Genomic DNA, 21,784 nt, shown 5'->3' with positions numbered 1-21,784 from the left:
TTCTCTTTATTCGCATAATTCCCCCTTCCTAGCCCCTCTCCTCTCCCCCATCTCCAGGACCCTTTCTTCTTCCCTGTTAGTTTTCTTCTACTCACACATCTTCCCCCAAACTGCTGGAAACAAATTTTAATTAATTAGGTAATTAGAGACACGTTCTCATATATCCCAGGCTGGTCTTGAACTCTCTATGTAGCAAGTGAGGAGGATCTGGAAGTTCTGGTCTTTCCCCTCCACTTCCTAAATCCTGGGTTTTCAGGTGTGCACCCTCATGCGCCGTTCCCATGGTGCCGAGGACTGAAACCAGGCTCTGTGCATGTTAGATAAGCGCTCCATCACCGGCTGGACCACACCGCCAGCCCTGGAAAATTAACTCCATTTCAAGCAGATTTTGATTTTTTGTTGTTTTTGTTTTTTTGAGACAGGATTTCTCTATGTAATTCTGGCTGTCCTGGAACTCATTCTATACACAAGCCTGGCCTCAAACGCAGAGATCCACCTGCCTCTGCCTCCCAAGTGCTGGGATTAAAGGTGTGCACCACCACCGCCATCCGACAAAGTAGAACAGAAAGTTGGAAAGGGTGACTGGAGAGATGGCTCAGAGGTTAAGAGCACTAGCTGCTCTTGCAGAGGACTTGAGGTTCCCAGTGTGCATTTCAGGCTGCTCCCAATCACTTGTAGTAGCCCAACTCCAAGTGATCTCAGGCCTCTGGCTGGTATTTGTGGGCATCCACACTCATGTGCACGTACTCACACATAGATACATACAGTTGAAAGTGAATCTTAAAAAGAAAGGTATGGGACACAATAAGAAATAGCTCTCTCTCTCTTTGTATAATATTCTTGAGCCAACAATGTGCTTAAAATGTTTCAAAATATATAAAGCAAAATGTGATGATACCATGAGGGTAAATGGCATCATGGAAGGCACATCAAATTATAAATCAGAAAATTTGGGTTATGGTCTCTGTTTTGACACTTTGTTACTCAATATACTTTCAAAGTTAGACTATATACTTTCAGAATTTACTCTAATTTAAATGCAAAAATCCCAATCCCCAGCCATTACTTTTATGACTTATGACTATATTCTTTGCAGTTTAAATTTTGGATTATGAGAGTTCAAATTCAAATCCATGCTTTGTGATTTTGAGCAAGATAACCTCTCAAAGCATCAACTTCCACATCTGCAACATAGAAAATACATTTGTATTTGTCAGGGTTTTGGACAAAACAATAAAAGCCAATTCTTAAATAGGTAGAAAGGTAGTTTGTTTAAAAAAATACTGGGTGGATCAAAGAATTGTTGAGTAGATTGGAAATTTAGCCTGAGGGTGATCCTGGAGAAGAAAAGACCCCAAACCAAACCCCACCATAGATCTAATGGAAAGACTTCTGCTGCACTAATCTGCAACTTCTAGGTCTGAAATAACCTACTATAGTCTCTGACAAGCATTCCCCGTACAAAGCCAGATACTTCTGCCTCCCCCTCATCAGCAAAGATGTAAAGTCCGAGCAGCGTCCTTTTTCCCCCAGTTAGACTCTTGTAAAATACAGACATCCTTAACTGGCAGGAACTAATTCATGTGTCCAAATGCTAGCTGCAAGAGAGCCTGGAAGCTGGCTATCTGACTCCTAATTTAGTGATGACTCATAATTTAGAAATTTATCCAAATACAGAGAGGAGGGTCAAAAGCTGATAGGCTGCCATGAATAGGTATAAATGCCTACAATGACAGCAACAAGACCGCCAACAACATCTACTCTTCAGACGGTGAGCCTTCCTATATTTGGGGGAGTCCACCATCTTATAAATCTTGCTAGATGGGGCTCTCTAGACCACAGAAGATGAACAAAAGACTAGATACAGATTCAGTTAAAATCTTGCCAGGCAGCATGGGTGTGAGAGCTAAGGCCATATAACAGATGTTCTTGTCCTGAGCATGGCTCTCTGGATGATGTAAGGAAACAAGGCAGTTTGGCAGACATTTTAGGTATATTGATGTCTATGATGGTCAGTGTCCAAGGTCCAATTGCACTAATGTCAATGGTGCCCAAAGTCCAGCATCTCTTGATCGCTTGTTAGCTTAATGAACATCTTTTTCCTTGTCTTTTTTTTTTTTTTTTTTTGCCAAAAAGAATACTTTTATTAAAAAAAAAAAAGGTTCAACATTAGGGTTAAAATTCTCAGCACCCACAACCAGGAAACTGGAGACTGGCCCCTCAGAAGCCTGGAGGCTCCCACTGCAGACTTCAGGAAGGGGGGGGCACGGGCGGGTGCTGAAGGGTGCTCACAGGGGTCTTTTTCCTTGTCTTAAATGGGTGCTCTTTATCTTTCAAGGGTACACACACACACACACACACACACACACACACACCCTTGTATATAGGTATATGGATTAAATGAGAATTGCACACAAAAAAAGCCTTTGGAAAACACCAAGGTCTTTCCACATGCAACTCATTATTTTCTCCTATCACAAGCATCAGTCTTGGGAACACTGCACAGTGTTGGGAGTCCCAGAAGAAAAGGAGCAATCCACTTAAACTCAAGAGAAGGAATACAGCGTGGAAGAGCTGCCATCCTTCTGGCCATCGTGTGGTGAAGGCTGTAAGGGTCACCTGCATTTGTTCCCTGGGGTAAGTGACAGACGACAACACACTTTTACTTTGTCCATGTCACCCGTTTGGACAAGTCGACTGTTCTGCTGTGATGATGCTTAGTGCACGTTTGAGAGGCTTGCGTTTTAGCTGTACTAAAACTTTTGAATATATTCATTTGAGGATCCAGATAAGGCTGAGTCAAAATTCTCTGGCATCTTACAGTTTCTCTCGGTTAAAAAAGAAGAAGCTAAAGACACTTCGCTGCCAGACCTGGATGTGGCAGGAACGTGCAGCTGATGTAGCAGAGCCTTGGGATTTATTTATTTATTTATTTATTTATTTATTTATTTATTTTCCTCATGCTTTCCTGTTGCTGCATTGTTTCCCATGTAATGTTTATGTATGGCTGCTGCTTCCCTTTAGGAGCGTTAGACTGGAGTGTGTCGGTGGGAGGGATTCTCAGACGTCCGGAGCTGGGTCATCAGGGTGCTGGTCAACCACTATGGGAGAGGAAATGAGATGTGCCGATTGTCAAGTAACCTGGTGTCAAGCCTCCCACCAGGCTCAGTTTGGAGTCACCAGGACAGGGTCATTGAGCTTGGAGTGGGGAAGGGACATGGACAGTTAACCCCCTGTAGCGTCCAACATTGCATTGCCTGGGGGAGATGTGTCATCTGCAGCTTTTTATCGAATGAATTTTTATTAGCATATGTTAATTTCTCATGATAATGGCTGTGATGATTATTACATGGCAGGAACTGTCCTGTTCTACATAGTCTCCCTATAGCAATTCATCAAAATTTCCCAAGGCCCTGCAACATTGATGTTACCCTCAGTATCAGCACTCACGTCATGGGGAACTTAAACAACATGCCTAGCGTCACACAGCCTGGGAAACGGCTGAGATTCAGTCCTAACCACCAACCTCTGCACTTTACAACTCTGACCTGCGTGATTACGAAAGGGTGGACGAGGGTGGGAGCTGTGGAGGGAGGGCGGGGCGTTCCAGGCTGAGGCAAAAGGAAGGCAAGGGCCCAGAGCTGTGAGAAAACATGCTTGTGACTTCCTGGTTTGAGCTTCAGGAGGAAGACAACATAGAGGCACTGATCACTTAACCATGTTTCCCCCTCCCGTCACAGACGGTTATTTATTTATTTTCCAAGAGAATATTTAGGAAGTGATGAATCGGCTCAAATTCTTTCAGTGTTTCTAAATGGCTACTGTCCAAGCCGTTGAACTGTTGGCTGAGGGCTACTTTAAACGCATCCCCTGAGAAACGACTACGGATCCTCTGATTAATCGGAATTCATGGAATTCACTTCATTGAATGTTGTTTGAGGTCAAAGATCTAAGACGGATTTCAATGGAAGGGAACATTTCCAGAAAAACGTTCTTTGGCATGACCACATTGTGTGTTTCTGATCATGGATGAAGTTCTTACCGTTGTTTGTTGTGTGCTGGTCACCCAAAGGGACAGTGTTTATGACTACATGAAGTTTCTCTTCCTGACTACTGCCTCGGGGTGTGTGACAAACATGAAAATACATTAAAAAAATGCAGTAGCAAAACCAAACTATGGCAGAATTCAGCTCAGAATAGCACCAAAACAGAGGGTCATGTGGACATTGTACATTTCTTGCATGGTTTTCTGTGCCTGCGGAACCAGAGGGCTATCCATTCATTCACCAGCATGTTCCAAGTGCCCACTGTAACAAAGGTGGTACATCACTCACATTTAATAAAGAGCTTCCTTCCTGTGTGGCAGGCGCTGTGCTAAGCATCCGTGAATAGTCACAGTTGAATCCTTACCACAACCCAGTGATATCTGAATGACGGAGTCCCCAGATGACAAAACAGAAGAGCCAGGAAACCTGCCCAGAGAGCCTACGTTCTGTCCTGAGTCCTCATCATTTAAGATCTGTGCTCCAGCTGTGTGTCCAGTCGCTGGTCCTCCAGAGGCATAGTTAGGGGAGCCAATAGCAAACAGCGGTGGAGTCAGCATGAAGCAGGGATAGAGCATCATCCCTCAGCCTTGTGCTACTGAAGCCTGTGGCCGGTGCAATGCTGGCAGAGAGGCTCCCCTGGTACCACACCAGCCTTACCATCACCTGACCCCTTTCCCTTGCACACTGTGCCAGGAAGCATACTAGAATGCACGAGGGTCACGTGGCTGGAGAAATGACTTTGAGTCAGTACTAACTTACAAATGTCTTAACACTCACGCATTTCGAACACAAAGGTGACTAAAAATATGTTTCTGTTTCTATCCATCAACTCAATTTTGGTTCTGGATACCCAGACATTAGGGCCAGCAGGGAACTGAGCCCCGGCACACGCTGGGCCAGTTTTCTAAATGCACCACTAACTCGGCCAAGACTGGGGTCTGTCATAGGCCAATGTGTCTTTCTCCCATGGTGGTGCTGTTGTATTTTGCCCAAGGGCATTTATTTATTTATTTATTTATTTATTTATTTATTTATTTATTTATTGGCTCTTGGAACCCAGGGCTAGAATCTAGGTTTCAAAGGAGGAGCAAGACCTTCTCTTTCAAGGCGGTATGTGCCTGTCTTTCTCCCTGCCTACGCTCTTCTGTTCTCTGACAGAAATCTCACCATTTTCCCTTCTCTGAGGCACACTTTCCTCTCACCAAACCCTATTGTCTTCAGGGGGTTTTACTCTGGGGGAAAAGAAACCACAAGGGAAGGTAGTTTCTCTGTCTTCTGCAAACCTCTTGTCAAGCGAGAAGGTGAGAGTCTGTCTGGATTAGGAGATTAAGGCAGCAAGCACAGTAGTAACTGGTCCCTAGGGCAGAGGTCCTGAAAACAGAAGTTCCCCAGCTTCCCGCCCCCACTCTCTCTTCTTCTCTCTCCCCACATTCCTGCGCATTCTCTCCTTTTTTTCTTGCTCCCTCTTCTCATTCTCTTCTTTTTCCTCTTCCTTGTCTATCTTCTAAAAAGCCACAAGTACTCTGTTTTTAAATATGAAAGACGACATTGAGGGCTAGCAAGATAGTTCATGGGTAAAGGCATCTGCCACCTGACCACGTAAGCCTGATGATTTGAGTTCATTGTCTGGAATCCACATAAAGGAGGAAGGAGAAACTCTCTCAAGGGAATAAAATGGACAGGGATGGAGGAAGATACTGACATCTTCCCCAGCCTCACACCATACACACGTGTGCATACACATACCCGACCACAAAGCATGCATACCTTGTACACACATACACACATGTGTGCACACACAGGAAAGTTGGTTTTGGGGGCTGGAGAGATGGCTCAGCTATTAAGAACATTTGCCCTTGCAGAGATTTCTAGCACTCACATGAAGGCTCACAAGCCTTAGTACCTCCGGTTCCAGATGGTCTAACACCCTCTTTTGCCTTCTGAGGGCACGGCAATACATCCTGCACAGACATGCTTGCAGGGAAAACACATAAAATAAAAACCAATACAAAATTTTAATATAAAGAAAAAGTTTGATGCCGGATGTAGTGGTGCACACCTTTAATTCCAATACTTGGGAGGCAGAGGCAGGTGAACCTGTGAGTTTGAGGCCAGCCTGGTTTACAGAGCTAGTTCCAGGACAGCCTGGGCTGTTACATAAAGACACTCTGTCTCAAAAAACCAACCAACCAACTAACCAACCAACTAACCAAACAAGCAAGCAAGCAAGCACAAACCCACAAATGACTAATCTAGAAGTGTAGCTTTCCAGAATGCTCAGTTTTAGACTGCTGCTCTACCCCTAGCCAGAGGCAACCTTCTTCATCTCCCTTCTATTGGCCCAGATCTGGAGGCCTAAAATAGGAACCTTCATCCTTGAAACACTGGCGGAAGTTAAGATGCCCATGGACCAGGAGCATCCACTGCATGCTACTGCATGAGCAAGAAGTAAACTCATATCTATTTCAGCTCTTACACACGTTTGGGGCATTCATCTTAACTGTGTAGTTTACAGGAAGCAGGTGTAACATTTTCTGTTGGCTGAGTGTATGTGTAAACTATCTGAAAGCCATTGGTCTAAGCACTGAACAGCAAAGGACAGAGCCAGGGTGGCTTTGTCTTATCAGGCCCGGAGGACTGTGGCTCACCACATCCGAGCAATTCCCTCATGTAATTACAAGTCACAATCATCATGGGACACCTTTTAAGCTGGCAGTCTTTTAGTCTGGCAGAAACGAAAATAGTAAAAATTTGACAAAGTCTCACAAATTTAGATCACCATTAATTATGAAAAGAAAAAAAAAAACAACAACTAGCCTGACTGGTAATCTAAGGGGCATCTCCAAAAGCATGGAAACAGTGAATAGTGTCGGAAAACATGAACCCAATGAGGCAAGATGGAACATTTGTTTGGCTCTCCATGAGCTTGCATTTGCAGTGACATCCATGATCTCAGAGTTAAGCTGAAATGATTCTCTCTCAAGGTCCTCGGATTTTTAAGATTCAAATATTTTTGAGATACCTTTGCCGATGAAACGAGAGTTCACTACGTCCCCCCTTCTTCCCTCCCTAGGTTTTTGTGAGACTCTGAAAGCCTTTCTTTGAGCCCTTGACCTCGAGAGGTAGCACGCAGCAGCAGAGCTGGACTCTTGGAAGTGGAGACAGTAGATTGTGATTAAAGCCAACTTGCAGTTGTATGGGCAGGGGTCGTCATGCCAGTCACTACAAACCCGACAAGACAATGGATGACATGCCATTATTCTTATGATTTTCCAGAATCCACCAGCAGAAAGGAAAAATAAGAAGAGGCCATGACTCTCGGGCTTCCAGATGTCTCTTTGCAACAGTCAGTGGTAGGGTTTTGGGTGTCAGTTGTGAATGAATCACTGTGTGATTATCACTGATACCTCTGCAAGGTATCAGAGCTCAGCACTGACATTGGGGAGCAGCATAAAGGAGGGGCGTAGTGTTAAGATGATTGGCTCTGAAGATCCATTTGTCACCCTAAGACAGCATCAGCTAGGGCTATAGAGGGAAAACACATAAACAAAAGGGGAACGGAATTCTGAGGCCTTCGCGTTCTGTGGAGGAAGGAATATCACAGAGAAAAAGAAGTCCTATTTGGGCTCAGGAGTGGGGTGATGAATTTGGATGCGGTGGCACTGGTGTTCAGCGGGACCCGGAGTCACTAACAGCCGCTAGCTTTCCCAAATGGGTGCTGGGAACTGAAATTGAGTCCTTTTAAAGAACAGAGTGCTCTCTTAACCACTGAGTCATCCTTCCAGTCCTTTCTAAGCAATGATTTTCTTTGTGTTTTAGGAAAATGTTGTCTAATTTTTCTATGTTTTCCAGATATGGAGAGCAGATAGCATGATCTAGTGCTCAGATAAACTCTCACACAACCAAATACCATATTTGGGATATTCATGCACTTCCTCCGTGAGCACCGAGCTAAGTGCGTTTAGAATGATCAGCCTGGTTGTATCACACAGTCCTGAGGCCTGGGTGGTGCTACTGCACAGTCTGCAGTCCGTAGAGATGCCTAGAACTGACCAAACTCCACAAACTCCACAGCAAACACTCAAATTATCATCCCACAGCTTCCTCTCAGGACAGGAGATGTGGGTGGGGTCTCAGGGGCAGCTGCTGGGGAAGGCCGTGAGATGAACTTGAACCTGCATCTTAGCTCAGAGGTTCATTTCCTTTCTCTCCTTGTCCTGTTCCTTTCTCCTAGTAAGCAGCTATCAGGGAAAAGCCTGGAACCTGCTGTTTTATTTTTCATTCAGAAGATTGATTCATGAGGGCTGCTGGGTTTAATCAATGGTTGTCTACTTCAGCATAGAAAACACTATTTTAGGGAGAGGAAAAAATACTGGCAATCATTCACCTTGTGGAGCTGTGTTATTTTACCAGCGGTTAAAAGGACCTGCTTCTGCATTAACGAAGCAGGTGCTAGGCTCTCTCCTTGCCTCCACAGAGGGCCTGGGAGCTACAAGACAGTGCTGATTTCACTTCTTATAAGTCTTCTTCCCAGCACCCAGGAAATGATGGTGACAATAAGCCTGCTGGGAAGTTGAGCAAGAACCTCTGTAGGATGAATGTTGGACAAATGTTAAGTCTCCACTCTGAGTATTTTCTTTCTCTCGTCATCTTTTCCGGAGGTGGGGGATGCTTTTCTATGAGACTTTGGGTTTGAGCCTCTACTTTCTCGCATGTGCCCTACCCATCAGTAGAGAGCCTGGAGAATTAACATGAAGCCTTTCATTGTGCCTGATGAATTCCCCTCTCTGGGAAAACAGAATGAACTGAGAGCGAAGTTGACTTTAGTTCCCTGGGAAGCTGTGGAATGGAGTTTGAGTACTTGCTGTGGAGTTTGGTCAGTTCTAGGCATCTCTACGGACTGCAGACTGTGCAGGAGCACCACCCAGGCCTCAGGACTATGTGATGCAACCAGGTCGATCATTCTAGACACTCTGAGTCATCCCGGTACTCACAGAGGAAGTGCATGAATATCCCAATTATGGTATTTGGTTGCGTGAGAGTTCATCTGAACTAGACCATGCGACCTGCTCTCCATATCTGGAAAACATGGAAAACTTAGGAAATGTTTTATTTGTTTCTTTACTTCTTTTGTCTTTTTGAGGCAGGGTTTCTCTGTGTAACAGTTCTAGCTGTCCTGGAACTCACTTTATAGGCCAGGCTGTCCTGGAACTCACAGAGATCTGCCTGCCTCTGCCTCCTGAGTGCTGGGATTAAAGGCGTGCGCCACCACTGCCCAGTGGTGATGTTTTCTCTTCCTTCCTTCCTTCCTTCCTTCCTTCCTTCCTTCCTTCCTTCCTTCCTTCCTTCCTTCCTTCCTTCCTTTCCCTTCTCTGAGGCAGGCATAGAGCATCATCCCTCAGCCTTGTGCTACTGAAGCCTGCGGCCGGTGCAATGCTGGCAGAGAGGCTCCCCTGGTACCACACCAGCCTGCCTGCCTTCCTTCCTTCCTTCCTTCCTTCCTTCCTTCCTTCCTTCCTTCCTTCCTTCCTTCGTTCCTTCCTTCCTTTCCCTTCTCTGAGGCAGGCATAGAGCATCATCCCTCAGCCTTGTGCTACTGAAGCCTGCGGCCGGTGCAATGCTGGCAGAGAGGCTCCCCTGGTACCACACCAGCCTGCCTGCCTTCCTTCCTTCCTTCCTTCCTTCCTTCCTTCCTTCCTTCCTTCCTTCCTTCCTTCGTTCCTTCCTTNTTCCTCCCTTCCTTCCTTCCTTCCTTCCTTCCTTCCTTCCCTCCCTCCCTCCCTCCCTCCCTCCCTCCCTCCCTCCTTCCTTCCTTCCTTCCTTCCTTCCTTCCTTCCTTCCTTCCTTCCTTCCCTCCTTCCCTCCTTCCCTTCTTTCTTGTTTTTTTTTGAAACAGGATTTCTCTGTGTAATAGCCCTAGCTGTCCTGGAACTAGCTCTGTAGACCAGGCTGGCTCGAACTCACAGAGATCTGCCTGGTGGCAATGTTTTCTAAAACACAAAGAAAACTGTTGCTTAGAAAGTTGTTCAAGGGCTGGAGGGATGTCCCAGTGGTTAAGTGAGCACTCTGCTCCTACAAAGGACCCAAGTTCAGGTCCCAGCACCCAGGTGGGAAAGCTAACAACTGCCAATAACTCCAGCTCTAAGTGATCTGACTCCTTCTTCTGGGTTTTGTGGGTACCCACACTCCTGTGGTGGACATCTACACAGACACATCCATACACACAACCACATACACACACAAATATATCTTTTCCTTGTATTCGTTTTAAAGAAAGTTATCTGAAAGTTAAGAAGGAAGGAGTCTAGGCCAGAGCTCTGCGGAACAACCATGTCTCTGTGAAGAAGGGTCCACAAGGTTTCTCCTGGCATATACCTACATGGTACAGCGGCATGGCTGTGATATAGGGACCAGAAGAGCAGTATTAGAACACAACTGCTGGTCCTCATCCAGCTGTCTGGACAGTAGATCACGGAGTCTGCCTACCTGCACTGCCCACCCGCCTCTCCACACAGACAGAAGCCACTGAAGATTAACGACACTGACATCTTCCTTGCCTGCATCAGGGAGCAGAGACAGCAAGAAGACAGCTCCCGTTCCATTGCCACTGTCCAGACCTCCTGTGAGCACACTGGGTTGTCAGCACCTAAGCTGCACCCAGTTTCCTATTTACAGTCTGGCAATGTTTGCTATTTCCAGGTCCAGAGGCATTAGCAGTAGATGAGTGGGCATGCTGAGGCATGGTCAATCAAACCCTGCTGCGGCCTGCCCAGGTCCCCTCCAACTGACTCTAATCTAGCTCCTACATTCAGCAAAATCAAGTTGCTGATGGAGGAAAAAGAGAGGTAGGGAGGGAAGGAGAGACTTAAACGTGGGGACTTAACAAGCTATTGAGCTTTCCCCGTACGGAGCCTGACATCAGGGCTTGAGTGTGAGATGAGAGATGTGGACCTGATGACTCACTGGCTTATCTCAATCCCGAAATTAATACTAGGGACCCGCCTCCTCGGTCTGTGGGAGGTGGGTAGAATGATTCAAGAGCCACGTTTTTGTCACCGACTGGCCCCCAACATAAAGTCACAGCCCTTCATGCTTACAAGTTAACATAGTAAGCAAAAGACACCCTAGGTGGATAATGAAGATGAAAACCGTCTGTAAATATTAGTCCTCCTCTGAAATTCTGGATTTTTCTCTGTCTTCCTATATGATCTAGCTTCACAGTAAGATATTAAGAACCATGGAGAGGGGCTGGAGAGATAGCTCAGTGGTTAAGAGCATTGCCTGCTCTTCCAAAGGTCCTGAGTTCAATTCCCAGCAACCACATGGTGGCTCACAACCATCTGTAATGAGGTCTGGTGCCCTCTTCTGGCCTGCAAGCATACACACAGAAAGAATATTGTATACATAATAAATAACAAATAAATATTTAAAAAAAAAGAACCATGGAGAATCAAATCAAATGAACAACAGCGTGAAGGAGTACTGTAAACTGTGAAGTTCTGCATAATCTCAGTTCACACACACACACACACACATACACATCTCGGTCCCTGATTCTTGGCATTCTATATCCTTGGAATCTCTGATAGAAAACATTAAAAAGAATTATGCCTGTATTGAACATGTACGAACCTTTTCCTTGTTTTAGATTCTGAAACAATAGAGGATAATGATTAGTTAAGCCCCATTCTCACTGTCTTATATATTATATGTCATCTAGAGGAAATTTAAGGCATAGGAGGATATGCATAGGCGGTCTATAAACAGGACTTGAATATCTTCATCTTCATAATTTGATAAGGCTGTGGGCATGAACGTGGGTGGCTACCCTGAAATCAATCTCAGACGGTATTTGTGTGTGTGTGTGTGTGTGTGTGTGTGTGTGTGTGTGTGAGAGAGAGAGAGAGAGAGAGAGAGACCCACATTATTACAAATCTTGGGAGCTTTTGTGTATATTATTCTAAGAATATCCATTCAGCATGTTTATACTGGCACACTATTATCTAATCTACAGTCTTTACTCACCTTCTCCCAACTGTCCCTATTTTAAAAACTAACGCTTCAACCCCCATTCGGAATCCATTCCAAAATTATACATCTTGAATGGTGTTCTGGTCTTTCATTGGTTTTTCATGACCTTGACATTTTAAAAGAATTTAGGTCAGTTGTTTTTTTATAATGTCACTCAAAAATTGGGTTTTATCTGATGTTCCCTCATGAGTAGAGTTATATATAATTTCCAGGAGTATTAAATCAGCGGTTAAACATTTCTTGAACTAAATAGGAAGTTCCAGCCCAGGCGGATTGGCTAAGTGGCACTTTGAAGAGTCGTCCCAATGGAAACAAGGACACTGGCGAGTTCTACCGCTAGCTGTGCAGGGTTGGACTACCGTGACAAAATGACGGTGGCTGTCACCGTGCACAGTGCTTTATGGTCGTGATTTCATGTTTACCCTTCAGCTCTGTCAGCAGATGAAAAAGTATTATTTTATGGATGAAGGGGGAACTCAAGTGCCTTGCCCAAGGTAGCACAGGTGAAAAATGGCAGAGCCAATGGATAAATTCAGGTCTTTAGAAAAATTTAGATTTAATATTTGTGTGCGTGAGTGGTGTGTGTGTGTCGAGGTAGAACACCATGGCATGTGTGGTCAGAGGACAACTCTCAGGAGTTGATTCTTCTCTTCTACTATGAAGGATGAAGGACCCAAGGCACTGAACTTGGTTGTTGAGCTTGGCAGTAAGAATCTTTACCATCTCCATGACTTGCAAACTCGGGTCTTTCTTTCTTTTAGTTTTATGTTTATGTGTGTGTGTGTGTGTGTGTGTGTGTGTGTGTGTGTGCACGTGCGACTGTATTTCTGTGTTCTATGTGTTTCCATGTAGAAATCCGAGGAGTTCCAAAGATCCATCAGAGTCCCTGAAACTGGTTGTGGACCACTCTATAGGTCGTGGGAACCAAGCCTAGGTCCTCTGTAAGTGCTCTTAAATGCTGAACCATCTCTCCAGCCCCCAAACCCAGGTCTTAAACTAGATTCCAAGGCTCCATGCTTCTTGGGTAAAGGGTTGGAGTGGTGGCTACAGCATCCTGCTGAAAATTCCTCTATAAAGGAAGAAGAAAGAATAAAGCAAGCTGCATAGGGCAGGACACCCAGCATTTTGGATTTCACAAAACAATAAAAATAATTTTTAAAACTGGGGAGCAGATAAAAGGCTTTTAAGCATTTATGTCACTAAGCAAAGATATTAAATTATGAAAACCAAATGTTATCTAATATCGATGCTGCTTCATAAAAGAAAGAACATTTTAATATTGAGAAAAGGAAACTCAAAGCCGCAGAAAAGGAACATTCTTTGAAGCTGAGATTAGTTTTGTAATAGAGCTGGTAAATGTTATTGGTTTTCTCAATTCTCTGAGGTCTAATGAGAGGTTTCTCAGAACAGCCCAGCCACGCCCCCAGCCACAGCCTGGCAGGTGGGCGCCCATGCCCCCATGCCGAGAAGCCTGGAGTTAGGGAAAGTCTGGAAGCTTTATCTTAAGAAGGAAGAGGCTCCGATAGGATGGAGCAGGACTGGGTGTGGTGGGAAGTGCCTGCTTTGACTGCCTTTGCTGTTACTGGGCACCTTCCATGATTCTTCCGTTCTTTACACTTCTGTCTTCACTGTTTCCGGTCCTCATTTACTCCCATTGCCCTTTCCTCCTTCCCCCCTTTCTACACTTTCAGCGTCTCTCCTCTTAGTCTTCTAGCCCTTGCTTTCAAAGAACAGTGTCAGGAAGCCAACACAGCACAATAGTTTGGGTACAGCAGGAACAAAACTGTAATTTGCTTCAATGTCTGAGGACTCATGGATGAAGATTCCAGAAGCCTCTGCCCTGGCTGAGCACTTTTTAAAAAATATTTTATGTATATCTTAATTATCAAAGCAAAAAAAAAAAAAAAGACAACCAGCTCTTGAAGTGGGCCTAGTAACCACTAACTTCAAAGCAGCAATGATTGCAAGTAATATTTTATTAGATTAGATCAGATCAACTCTACTGTGATCAAAATAACTGTGTCAGGTGTCAGTCACGGGTTCCTACTGCTCGAGTGTGAAGCCTACAGTCACGTGAGACAAAGGCACAATGTCGGTGAAAGGTGAGCACAAGTCATGCTGTCATTTTCCTCCTTCAAGTTCAAGTTCATAGATAACTTGACATCTTTCCATGACTGCCTTAGCGAGTGGGGACATCTGAGGACTCAGATCAAACCTTCTTTTTGGAAGTCTTTGCTAGGGACCTGGAGAGATGGCTCAACTGCTAAGAGTACTGGCTACTTCGCCCAAGGACCCGGGTTCCTTAGCTCCCACATGGCAGCTCGCGACTACCTTATTGACTATAGTTGCAGGGGTTCTGACATCCTCTTCTGGCTCCCTAAGGCACCAGGCAGGCAAGTATTGCCCAGACATATATGCGGGCAAAACAAACACACAAAATGCTAAGAAGTCTATACTCCCAGCCTCTTTCTTACCTTCTCCATGTCTCAGTTTTGTGAGCTACCAAGTATTTAAGTGGGTATAAAAGTAAAATAACCTTTTATAAAGTGAATTTTACCCACATGGTCACCAGTTCCCCCCTAAGCTCTAAGGAGCTTCAATTACCACGTCTTCAATGAATTCTTTTCTGTTGAAGCCACGGGGGGGCCGCATCATGTGCTCTTCACATGTCTGTCCTGTGTGCCTACATCTCTTCTTCCACAACATGGTGTTAAATGCTCCCCAAAGTGGGCTCACACCGGGATCTTCCTCAAAACACACACTCAGTTTCTGCTCTCTGGGTATTGTGAGGAAGAAGATGTGGGGGGGGGTCCAGGCTTTCATTTAATGCTGCAAGAGTAAATTCAGTTTATACTAACAGGGGAGACTCCTTTGGCGGCTTGTAAGTGTAAGTGGATGCTCTACTCCATCCTTGTCATTGTCATTGTCATTGTGGTCTCCCCCCCCCCCCCCGTCTTCCTCCTCCTCCTCATCACCACCATCACCACTGACTTAGCTTTTTCCCCCTCCTTGATTGCATTTCAAACAATAGCTCTCATTTAATCTTCTCTTGGGTTACTTTGTCATTTTAAAAGTAAAAACAAAACAGAAAAATTCCATTTCCGTCAGCAAAGTGATGTACATATTAATGAGGCAATGTCTGCACAATGCTTGCAGTGTCTGGAATCAAGAGTATTTTGTAACAATGAAAATTACAATTTCTTTATTTTGGAAGCAAACAGAGAAGACATCGGCAGATTACAAAGCCAGGGGTGGCTCGTGATAACTCCCTGGCGGTGATGAGCAATGTTGGTCTACGCGTGAGGACTTGAGATGGGCAGGAAGCAAGCATTTGCAGGTGCGAGTTTATAGATAACAGATCCAGCTAGCAGAGCATGGCCGTGGAATCCTAAAAAAACATTGATCCTCAAAGCTGGAAGGATCACTTGGTCCCCCTTCTCCATCCTTCACTTCACACTTGAATCTGTGCTGCAGTAACAACATGTCGTGGCCATTTTAAGATTTGCCTGGACTCTTACCTCTTTTGTGTTCATAATAAAAACATTCAAAATTGTATTTTATAACTGTATGGTTATAAAATCAACTATAGTCTTGTCTGCATTTACTAATACATTATTGTTATTGTAATATTTCTCTTCTTATTTTTAAGAGAAGAGAAATTAAAATGTAAACAATTTTATGGTTTCCTAAAGGGTCCTGGGTCCCAGGCCCTTGCCTCCTGCGTCTTGTGGTTAAGTTTGGCCCTGTCTAGTAGGAGGTTAGGGGGCAGTCGGAGGCGGGAGGGTCCTCTGGATTACAGAGCAGCCCATACATTTCCTTTGAAAGACCATTTTGATGAAACCAAGTCCTTTCTTAATTTGAACTGTTATACTTTAATTTTTTTCAAATGTCTCACCCTTTGTTTTCTTCTCTTCCCACTCCCCTTAGCAACGGTCTATCTTCCCTTGCTTAGTGGTTTGTATAGTGGACCCTGGATCTACAAAGGCTGGATCAAGAACCAGAAGCACCAACACACATACACACATACACACTCTCTCTCACACACACACAAGCAAATCTCTCCCTATTTCCAAAGGGGAACAGAATCTACATTTGAAGAAACTCCCCAAGAGAGTCACATTCATGTGAGGGTCGGAGGCCCCTACTGGAAAGCGTAATGAGTGTCATGCTGGCTAGTATTCTATGAGTTCCACAGGGTTATGTTAATCTAACCAATTCCTTTAGCAGCCTCATTTCTATCTCCCAGCTTGCAAATTAGTGAAGGAAGCACTTGGAGGCCAAGTGACTTGTCCAAGGAATGGAATTCAAAGGGAGCAATGTCCTGGGGTCTATGTTGGTCCTCTCCAGGTCAGCCCCTGCTCATCTGCTTTGAGAGGGAGTTGCTGCTGCCTTCCTTGTAGTCCAGGTTGTGAGTGAGTGTGTGTTGGGGGGATTTTGTCGTAATGGTTGACCCCATTGGAGCAATCAGTCTTACATGGGTACAGCAAAGGCTGGAGAGAGGTCATTTCCAATGGGGACATGCAGGTGCCGCGGTTTCAGTCTGGAGGACTGGCTTGGAGGTTTCTGGGCCACGGGGAGGCAGAAAATCAGAACAGGAGGGTGGGGCACTTCAAAACTGTTAAGCTTGTAGAGGCCGGAAAACAGAGAGAGGTAATGGGTAAGGGTCAGGCTAAGGTTGACCAGTCAAAGACACGCCTTCAACACACTTCTACCTAGGCTCCCCTTTTCACGTGCCTATCACTTCTCAATCATCTATTCAAAATTCCAGTTCACCAGTGGATTAAACCATTGACCATATGAGAACCACCACAATATGTATGCTTGTCTCTGGGACCGGCAGGCACCCGCAGAGGTGTGTCCCACTAATCTCTTAGGCATTTCTCCGTCTAATCAAGTTGGGAACCAAGATTAGCAATCATACCCACCCTCCTCTTAGAGCAGATCCCAGGCATAGTGGATCCCCGATGGATGGCTAGCAAAGCTCTTCCACAGGCCATCGCTGGTGACCTGCTAAAAACAGAGGAAACCCAGCCACGCAGATTCTCACTCAGTAGAGTGAAGCAACCTGGAAAGAATTTGCTCACTGTTAAGGGCGCAGGAAGAAGAGGTGGGGTGGCCCATAGATGACTCATACAGAGGAGACTTAGCTGGAAAGAAGGCATTGAGCCTTTGCTACTTCAGTGTGGAGAGTACTTTCCAACCAAATCCTCTCTCCCACACATTTTATTTTTCAAGATTTCCAAGCCTATTATGGCTTTTGTATTTCCCTGGGAGTCTTTTTTATCATACCATGAGAAGCCCTACAATACAATCTCAGTTTATTTGAGCTAGCTCAAGTAGGTTTCTGACTCTTATAGTAAAAGTTCAATTCTAAGACTGTGTGTGCACTTGTGTGCTTTCCTTTGTTTTTGTTTTAGACAGAGTCCTGGTCTGTAACCCTGGCTGGATTGGACTTGCTCTGTCAACCAGCCAGGCTGGCTTGGGCCTTGTGATGATTCTCCTGCCTCTGCCTTTCCAGTCCTGGGCTTCTCGGAGCCCACACCTAGCTCCATACCTGCCCTTCTCGCTGAATTGTACCTTTTTTTGTTGGCAGCAGCCCACTTCATGCTGCCTTAGTTCATTCCCTGCCTTAGTCCTTTCTCTTCGGGCCACTCAGTCACACCCATCAGAAGTGGATAAATATGAGGACTGATGTTGGAAGCTACGTCCATGAAATGGTTTCACGGGTAAGAAGTGGTCCTGTTGTCTGTAAAACTCTTGCCCTAGCCCCTGGCAAGACTTCCCCGGAGCCTTCAATTAGGATCTGTATGTAAGAAGGCACAGTGTACCCTGGGTCATACCCTGTACAAGCTAGGTTCCATGTAGGTGTGTAGGAACAGAGTCCCCAAGTCAAGCAACAGAAAGCAGAGATGGGGAGAAGGGCCGCAGAGGTTTTTCCCAGGCCTGCTGTGACTTCACAGGACTTTAGATTAGAAACCTTGGTGCAAGGTTGTGTCTCAGAAACTCTCAAAATGGCAGGTGTTTAGCTTGCAGCAGCAACACCAGCAGCACCAGCAGCACCAGCAGCACCAGCAACACCAGCAGCACCAGCACCAGCAGCAGCACCAGCAGCAGGGAGGAACTCCGACCCGTCCTCCCTTGTGATTGCCATGTTCAGGTCAGTTCTAACTTTAGCCCTGCGGTCTTCGAATGGGGACAGTCCACTGGTGGATTAAATCCTCTGTAAATGGCTAAGGAGCTTTTAGCCAGAGAGCAGGAGAAGGGAAGGGAAATGATTTCATCTATTCCCTGTCAAGCGCATGGTGACTTCTGGGGAAGCCATTCTTCGGTGTTCTGCCGTAGAAGGACACTTTCTGTTATATAGCACTGATCTCCGGGGAGCTCAAAGTTCACCACAAGCACCTCATTAGCTCCCGTCACCTGGGAGTTCTGGGAGGGAGGGAAGATGTGAGGACAGCATTTGATTCATTTTCTTCCTGGTGGGTAGTTATCTGCTGGGGCCACTACTCCTTTGAAAGAGATGGTGGGTGGCCAGCCAAAGGACTTTCTCATCAGGCATACAGGTTCCTGAAACTGTCTCTCTATTGACTTCATGCTGGGGGTCCAGATAACTGTGCTGTGGAATTATCTTCCATCTGTCATTCACTAGCCTCATTTCAATGTGGGGCAAACACTATCTGTCTGGGAAACTGAGGTCCAGAGAGGCCCCCCAGGATGACGGAATTCCGCCAGGCTGATTGTGAGTGTGGAGTGTGGCTGGACACCTGCTGACCTGTCATTGTGCCTTCTTTCTGTTTGCATTCAGCACAGGATGCTTCCCAGGTGAGCTGTGGCTCTGCGGTTTGGAGGGAATGCATCCTGAGGAGAACATGGGGATAGAGGGCATCTGCACCCAAGCCTGAAGGCAAGAGATCACGTGGTCTGGCTGCTTTTCTGGCATGACCTCCTCAGACCTTTGTCTTTCCTGAGATCAAGCTGCCTCTCTGGGCCTCAAGTATTTCAGAAAAGACCCAAAGGGCCTTTCAAATGATGCTGGGACATAAATAGCTTTAACCAAAGAATGTTGCCTCAGTGAATCAGCACCATATGAATTAGCAGCAATCTGGTGCTCATGGTAATAGAGTGATGGAAAATGAACACTATCACATTAAAAAAAAAACCCTCTGAATGAGTCTTTACTGAAAAGGACAAGTGGCTTCCAGGTGTCTTGCTGAAAAATTTCAACCACTGAGTCACTTGGTTGGAAGAGCACGAGGCAGCACAGACTCTCCCGATTCAGTGGCCGCCAACTTGGATTGTCCCCAGTTCCAACTTTAGCATCCTTCTTGAGTCACTCTGCGGCACAGTCGGTTCCCCTTTGTAGATGCACAATGGCAGGAAATTCTGATGAAGGGACAAAGCTGCCACTGTCCCATCTGACCAATCGTTCCCAGAGAGCACTGGCTACCCATGCTAGGAAAAGCTGTTCTGAGGAGGAACCACCTGTGGGGTGTCCATGCCAGGACCTTGAATCACTGGTTGCCCCAGAGCATAGCTGATTGATGTGTCAGTTCCTGTGGTTGCCAAGGATGCAGAGAGATTCCTTTGAATGTCCCATTAGGTGGCTTACCCCAGCCCTTCGTTGTGGCTGGAAGTGGGATGGAGAGGAGGGGTACTGGTTGAAAGTCCCGCCTCTCTCCCTAACTATCGAATATTTGATTGGTTAGGATCTCTCTGAATCTGAATTTTCTCATCTGTAGGGTGAAAGATGGACAGGAATCACATGGTAACCTTAAATGCCTCTGGGTTTTCAGATAGGTGACATGTACGGGTAGATTTTATAAATATTGCAATATGCACAGTGGGGACTACAGAAACTGGAGACTTGATCTTCGTCCAAAGATATCCAAATTCAAGTTTAAAACAAACAACCAACAAATCAGATTCCTACAACATAGCCAAGTACATTGCTAAAGAGCAGACTTGGTCTAATCATTAGAATTTCCAATCTTCTTGTTCTTGAAGATTGTGGAACTAAGGGAAACCTGAAGAGGCCTTCTCACTTAACTGGCTTTTAGTTACTTTCAGTTGACCTTAAAACCACTGATGTTGGAGGCTGTTGTGCAACAGTTTCCTCAGAGATTCAAACAGTCCCTCCTGCAGGGAAGTTCCTTAAGCAGGAAGGTAAACAAAATAGCTTCAGGAAGTCCCTGAAACTGGCTAGATTTCACTAGGACATTCCCTGCCAGAGTAAGCAATAAAAGTAGAGAATAGCTCTGGGAGGAGCAAAGCTGAGCTGCAAAGAAGACTCTCAGACCAGACCAGCTGCCCAGAAGAAGCAGAAACCAGTCTGTCTGGATGAGGTTCAGACCAGACTCACTTGAAGAGGACATCTTCTGACCTGTTGAACTTCCTGTAGGCTGTGTAGTGTGTTTTAGGTTTCCCAGCTTTTGTGAGCTGTCACCCACGCAGGGATGGATGGGCCTTCTAATTGTCTTTGAGTCACTTCTCCTTCTGCAAGTAACCCTTCATCCATAGTGTTATTCTTTCGGTCCCTGCCCTAGCCACGCCCACTCCCATTACCTCTGACCTGCCCCTAGCCATCTTGGGACCCTTCCTCTTTCAGCTTCCTTGGCATGCGCTTGCGTTTTCTCTGTCTCTCTCTTCTTTTATCTCTCCTCTCTCCTTTTTATCTCTTTCTTTCTTTCTTTCTTTCTTTCTTTCTTTCTTTCTTTCTTTCTTTCTTTCTTTCTTTCTTTCTTTCTTCCTCTTCCTTAATAAATACTTATGGCTATTTCTTGTGTTTACGTGTCTTTTACCTGCCGCCACTGTGGGTGAGGCGCATGCCCTCCTGTAGCCGCTTTCTCATGGCGGGCTCCGCCAACCCGCCCGGGGATCGTTTTTTAGGAATAAGACGTAGTCCTATAAGTAACCCCAATAAATCTCATGGTTCACCAAGTTGGACTTCTGGTGGTATCCATACTTTGGTCTGTTGTGGTATCCCTATCTGGAGTGAGTAGACAGGTATGTAGCATCTCCCTGGGAAAGTTTGGTCACATAGTAGAGGTTACCTTGTTGTAAAATACATTATTAATCTCTCACTAATTTTCTGGAGCTAACACCTCGAGTATGTGGGTCATGATGATAATATAATGGTTGCCTAGGCTACTGTTGAGGAACTGGAAGGCCACAGTTGTAGAAACCATTGCCTGTTTACTTATAGTTGACATGATTGCATGAGAATTGTATGGGTGACCTTTTGTCATATAAAAACAAAAAACTTCATCTGCATTTTCTTTCTTTCTCCTATTTTTAGTAATCTAGACTTTATCTGGAATTTGTACACCCCATCTCTTTCTGTTCCTTCTTCCCTCATTCTCCCTGCTTTTCTTTTAAAGACAGGGTCTTAAATAACTCAAACTGATTCTCCTGATTTCTCCATCTCCTGAGTGCTGGGACTCCATCACACAACATCAGCCCTTGTTTATGAGGTACTGAGATTGACCCAGGGTTTCATGCTTGCTGGACAAGCACTTTATCAACAGCTACATCCTCAGCCCCAGATGCATCATTTTGGATGTGAGAAAGTGTAGGTATCTAATACCAGGAACAAAGCCAGAGGAAATAGAGGCCAAAAAGAAGCAAAATTCACTGAATCAACATTATTGGTTAGAAAAATATTGTTATGTGGTGTTACATAGCATCAGGGTGTTACTCAGATGTCATAT

The sequence above is a fragment of the Alexandromys fortis genome, unplaced genomic scaffold (assembly GCF_014885135.2).
Source record: "Alexandromys fortis isolate MF-2015 unplaced genomic scaffold, M_Fortis_MF-2015_v1.1 scaffold_21, whole genome shotgun sequence".
In the NCBI taxonomy this organism is placed as follows: domain Eukaryota; kingdom Metazoa; phylum Chordata; class Mammalia; order Rodentia; family Cricetidae; genus Alexandromys; species Alexandromys fortis.
The sequence above is the reverse complement of the archived record's forward strand: the minus strand, read 5'-3'. Positions refer to the sequence as shown.